This window comes from Rattus norvegicus, chromosome 1 (genome assembly GCF_021556685.1).
Source record: "Rattus norvegicus strain SHRSP/BbbUtx chromosome 1, alternate assembly SHRSP_T2T, whole genome shotgun sequence".
Classification (NCBI taxonomy): domain Eukaryota; kingdom Metazoa; phylum Chordata; class Mammalia; order Rodentia; family Muridae; genus Rattus; species Rattus norvegicus.
This window is the reverse complement of record NC_141534.1, coordinates 112,122,321-112,127,693: the sequence shown is the minus strand read 5'-3', so window position 1 is coordinate 112,127,693 and position 5,373 is coordinate 112,122,321. Positions and strand designations below refer to the sequence as shown.

At 42.7% G+C, this 5,373-nt stretch overlaps 1 pseudogene; it reads right to left on the bottom strand.

Annotated features, from left to right (window-relative positions):
* Positions 1-643: 643 nt before the first annotated feature.
* Positions 644-1,472, bottom strand: Ftl1-ps1 (ferritin light chain 1, pseudogene 1; annotated as a pseudogene).
* Positions 1,473-5,373: the final 3,901 nt, after the last annotated feature.

Sequence of the window (5,373 nt, the reverse complement as noted above, 5' to 3'; positions counted from 1 at the left end):
TATCCAGATGCTAACTTAGAAGTGACCATGCAAGGTAGAGAATTACTGCAGTGGTAAGAATTGGACTAGAACTCAGTAGGTCTGGGTTCTTTTTTCTGTGTACTGTGCATAGACCAGAGGTTAAAACTATTTTAAGTGATAACAATGAAACCATTTTATAAGCCTACATGTTACCCATCAGATTGAATATCTTACTGAATTGTCACCATGCCGTGGGGACTGATGAAGTGGGTGTGGCATGCATGTCACCTGAGTCTTGATTCCAAGATATCTTCTTTTTTTTTCCTGGGAGAAGAGATGACTCCTTTAGATCTCTTTACCCCAAAACCCATCACAGATCTCTGTTCCTCTGATAACTCTGCACAAGTCCCCACCTTTGATGGTCAGAGGTTTTCAGAATTCAGGCAAAACTGTTTCTCTTCCTTGTCATGTTCACTTTTAGAGTTTTAATGAAATGAGTTGTGTTTCCTCACAGTTTATATGATATTGCTTCAAATATGAGTGCCCAAAAAGGCAAAGTGCTTGGTGTTTAGAAAGGGGCTCCTAAGAAAGTGAATTGAGTTAAAAACCAAACAAAGTTTGTGCAAAATAAAATCTTTCCTTTTTTTTTTCTGTTTCAAAAAGCTTTATTTTGACTTGGTCCAATACTTGGGAGAGGCTCCAGGGCGGTTACAAAGCTGCCTAGTGGCTTTAGAGGTTCATTCGGGTGGAGGTGCTGAGGCAGCTGGTGCAGAGCAGAGGAGGGAGCCCCTTGGAAGGCACAGAGGCCTAGTCGTGCTTCAGAGTGAGGCGCTCAAAGAGATACTTGCCCAGAGATGCCTGGGCCACGCCAGTCTGCGCTGGTTGTGGCCCTGCTACCCTACGGAGTTTTCTTGATGAGCTTCTTGATGAGCTTCTCCTCCTTATCCAGGAAATGGCTTTCCAAGAATTCACAGAGGTGAGGGTCTGTGCGGGCAGAGCCCAGGGCATGCTGATCCAGGAGGGCCTGGTTCAGGTTCTCCTCCAAGGCCAAGGCAGCTTCCATGGCCTCCAGGGTTTTACCCCACTCATCTTCAGATGGCTTCTGCACATCCTGAAAGATTGCTAGGCCCCTCTGCAACTTGAGGAGACACTCGGTGCCTGTGTGCTTTCGTGGAAGAAGTGGCCTACGCCCTCCAAAACCACATCATCTGGATCGAAAAAGAAACCCAGAGAGAGGTAGGTGTAGGAGGCCCGCAGGTGCAAGTTGACCAGGCGGTTCACCGCAGCTTCCACTTCGGTGGAATAATTCTGAAGAATCTGAGAGGTCATGGCTGATCCAGAGTATGGAGCTAACCGCGAAGACGGGGCTGGATGGTCCTAGGAGCCGAAGGCGGCAAGGAGATGGTCCCGGAGGCTGCGACTGGAGAGACTTGTAAGGCGGCTGGAAGTGAATAAAGTGGGAGTCCCCGGGTCTGTTCCGTCCAAACACTGTTGAAGCAAGATACAGATCCACGGGATCTCCAAAGCGCTGCTTCAATTTTTCCTTTTCAATTTCTGTTTTTCATTGGAAGAGGAAATCTGGTCAAGAAAGAAAGAAAGAAAGAGAGGGAGGGAGGGAGGGAGGGAGGGAGGGAGGGAAGAAGAAGGAAGGAAGGAAGGAAGGAAGGAAGGAAGGAAGGAAGGAAGGAAGGAAGGAAGGAAGGAAGGAAGGAAGGAAGAAGCCAGAGGATACAACCTGGAGCAATGACCTTCTGACAACCCAGTGAGAAGGTGTCCGTCTTTACGCTGAGATGAGGCTTAAGAGATCACAAACCTCGAGGCTTGGCACCATTAGTAATCATTTCAATTGCTTAAATCGCTCAGTATATGGTATTTAGTTTGCACTAAAAACTAAAGTGCAAATCTTCGGTGGTTGCAGTTTCTTTCAAGGTTCTGTGCTTCTTTATAGCTGAACAATTTTACGTACGTCACAAATATTTTAATATGATGAAGCCACATGACCAGATGGAGAGTAAAACACCCAATTCTAACACTGTATGTTTATCAGAATAGGTGGGATGTATGTTTCACATATACGCCTATCTAGAATAGATGATTTTGAAAAACCTATCTGAGCTTTCAGTCCTCTAGGTGTTTCAAGCAATGCTAGAGCATTCCACATGGCTTGTCGAGCTAGTCCTGTGATGGTCAAGTCAGGAGTTAAATACACAGCTCTGTGGAGCGTCCATGATATAAGACGTTCCCTCAGAATGATTCACTCAAGCGAGACAGCTCAGCAATTGCTTGAAACTGAACACCCATCTTGCTATTCCAACTTTGGTCTTTCTTTCCATGACCCTCAGTCCAGGGCAAGTGAGGTTTTGAAAAAAAATATGTCCTGGCACTACTGGTATTTTTGGTCTCAGATTTCAGAAATGTTCCTGTTCCACACACTTAGGGTAAATTTTTCATCTATTCATTAATTCCCTTCAATTTTGTAATAGCCTACCATATAAAGATACCAGGCAAATGGTACTTAACATGCAGGACCAGCTTTCTTGTTTGCCAAGTGTAGAAATCTCCAGTTCCACCCTTTTGGAGGTGATAATGAGATGTAAGTGTATTAGTTCAGAAAAGGTTATTAATTTATATGTGGCTCCTTTTTGGGTCAGGCCTGCGTTTGCTCCACTGCCAGGCACAGCCTCTCGGGGAGAGATGGGATGTGAGGAGTTTAACTGTGTTTATCCCACAGAACCACCAGGGCAGGGGTGCTGGGCTGTAGGGAGTGCTGAGACACCTCTCCAGGGTTAGGAAAATGCTCTGAGATGTGGAGAAGCCTGAGCTGGTTAGGGTGTCCCTGGGCCTGAGATGAGGTGGGGGGTGGTGGAATGGGGTACTCATTATGTACTTATACTTGATTATTTTTAAAGACAGGGTATATGAAGTTCTTTCAGGTTAATCTTAGACTCTCTCTACCTGTCTCTGTCTTCTGAGAATGGGCAGCTCACATTGTTGACATGTGCTAGCATGCCCAGCTTCACAATCACTTTTAAAAATTAACAAACTGCTCTAATATATTGAGAGGCTCACCCTAATTTTGTAAACCTGTTTTTGAAAACATAAACTTGTTTTCTAAGCACTTAATTATGCTTCTAGACCTTGAGAACAGATCTTCTTCAGACTCACAATGTATTAATATCTTCTTGGAACAGGAGTTCATTTTATACTTATAGGGTGGTAGATGAAAGTCTTTTTTACCAACGATATGAACACATGGAACTTTGGTTGTTTAACATGTAAGTTTAGAATAGGGCAATACATGGTAGTTACCAGTCTAGATAATAAGGATGTGTTCTCTTCCCAGGTGGGCATATGATTCTTAGTTGCTTGTGCTCACAAGTGATACTGAAATAGAGAGCATGAAATCAGTTGGATTCCCTTCATCAAACAGAAAAGAAATCTCACCACAAAGAGATTACAACAGAATAATGTGAAGCCATGTAGGTGAAAGTTGCAAACAGCAGAATGAAAATTCAATCCACAGAAACAAAGAGTGGACAAGGTCCAGTTACTGTCTGAGATCCTCTGGGAACCCAACCAGAGAGAGGCTGAGGTTAGAGTGTCCAAGTCAGTCTCCTAGGTTAGTCACTCTGCCCAGTTAACTCATTTGACCATCAGTATAGATGGAATCCTAAAATACCTCAAGTTTAAGTTTTGAAAAGTTAAAAGCCTGCCCAGAGCACAGATACCAAATGCACACACCAAATGTCTCATTATATTCTGTAGAGAACACATAAAATGGTAAGACTGGTTCAAAATACTTTTACAAACAATCCGGGAAAAATTGTCCTGATAAGATTGCTGAATTAAATCTAAAAACAATGTCCATTGGGGCAAACAGTAGCCCTTTGGTTTACCTTTGGCATGAAAAGAAATTAGTTGCATTTTTACCAGACAAAATTCTCCTTGTCAGATGACCAAGCCAAGACCTTTAATTTAACAGGATAAAAGGAAGAAAGCTCTATTTTCAAGTACTTGAGGTCTGTGCCCAGGATAATAGTACTGTGATCAAGAGGGCCCCTACTTGATTAAGTGGAAGAATATCTCAGTACATAGCAATTGTGATGTAGGATAGTCTTTCAGTTTACTTCACTTCCCCCAAATGAAGTGGCTAAGTAACTAAGATCAATAATAGTAGCCATGCTTTTGTTTCACAAATATGTCTGGCTGAATTTATCATCTTGGCTGAGTTTTTGAGAAGGGATCTTGTTCTATGTTCCTGGCTGGTCTGGAACTCGCCGTGTAGATCAGAGTGGCTTGATCCTCTTGCCTTTTCCTCCCACGTTCTGAGATTTCAAGTGTACACCACTTAATCACTACTTAGTGACAGATAATGGGCTATTGATGACCACACAGCAAAGGACAGAAAGATGGGTGGAGAAAGGGATAATTTCCTAAACTCTCAATATGATGATGCATGCGGCTTATTTGTGTTCTTGAGTTTAGTGTTGACTCCTTTTTTGAACAATTGACAAGGAGTCAGAACCAGTGAATGGTTTATGAAAATCTCTCTGTAGAAAAGACAAATCTTGTTTCAAAGGGTGATACCAGCCAGACAGTGGTGTTTTATGACTTTAATCCCAAGATTTAGGAGGCAGAGGCAGGTAGAACTCTGAGTTCCAAGCCAGTCTAGTCTACAAAGTGAGTTCCAGGACAGCCAGGGCTGCTACACAGAGAAACCCTGTCTCAAGAAAACAAAACCAAAGAAAATCAAAAACAAAAAACAAATGAACAATCCCACCCCCAATTTTTTTTGAAAATTTAAAAGGGGTGACACAGATCAAATTCTGAAGTGTGTTTTGACAGATGTTACTTGAGGACCATGAATACTTGGTCACACTGAGGGACCAGGACCATGATGCTATTCTGATCACATGGGGCTTCATGTGTATCTCAGTTTCAAAAGCAGCAACCCTCTTCTCCTTGTTTTAAGTGTGATTTTAGACAGATTTTGCAAATGAACTTTACCACTGCAGTCACTTCTCACCATACAGGATCTTTTAAAAAGCAAACTGCCTTTGCTTTTTAATCATTTTGTATGAAAGAACCTTTTAAAAACATTATTACATACCAGTCCCCGCCCCGTGTGTGTGTGTGGTGTGTGTGTGTGTGTGTGTGTGTGTGTGTGTGTGTGTGTGTGTGTGTGTGTGTGTATGTATTCATAGAATGTCATGCTCACAGAGACCTGAAGAAGGTATTCCACTTTCTGGAGTTACAGGCAGTGTGCCATTCTAGACATGGGTGCTGGGAACTGAATGTGAATCTCCTACAAGTGCAGTGCAGGGCATGATTTTAACTGCTAAAAATATCTCTCTATCCCCAAAATGACCTTCTAAATAGTCTTGCTTTATGACTCACATCTTCAATGGTCCA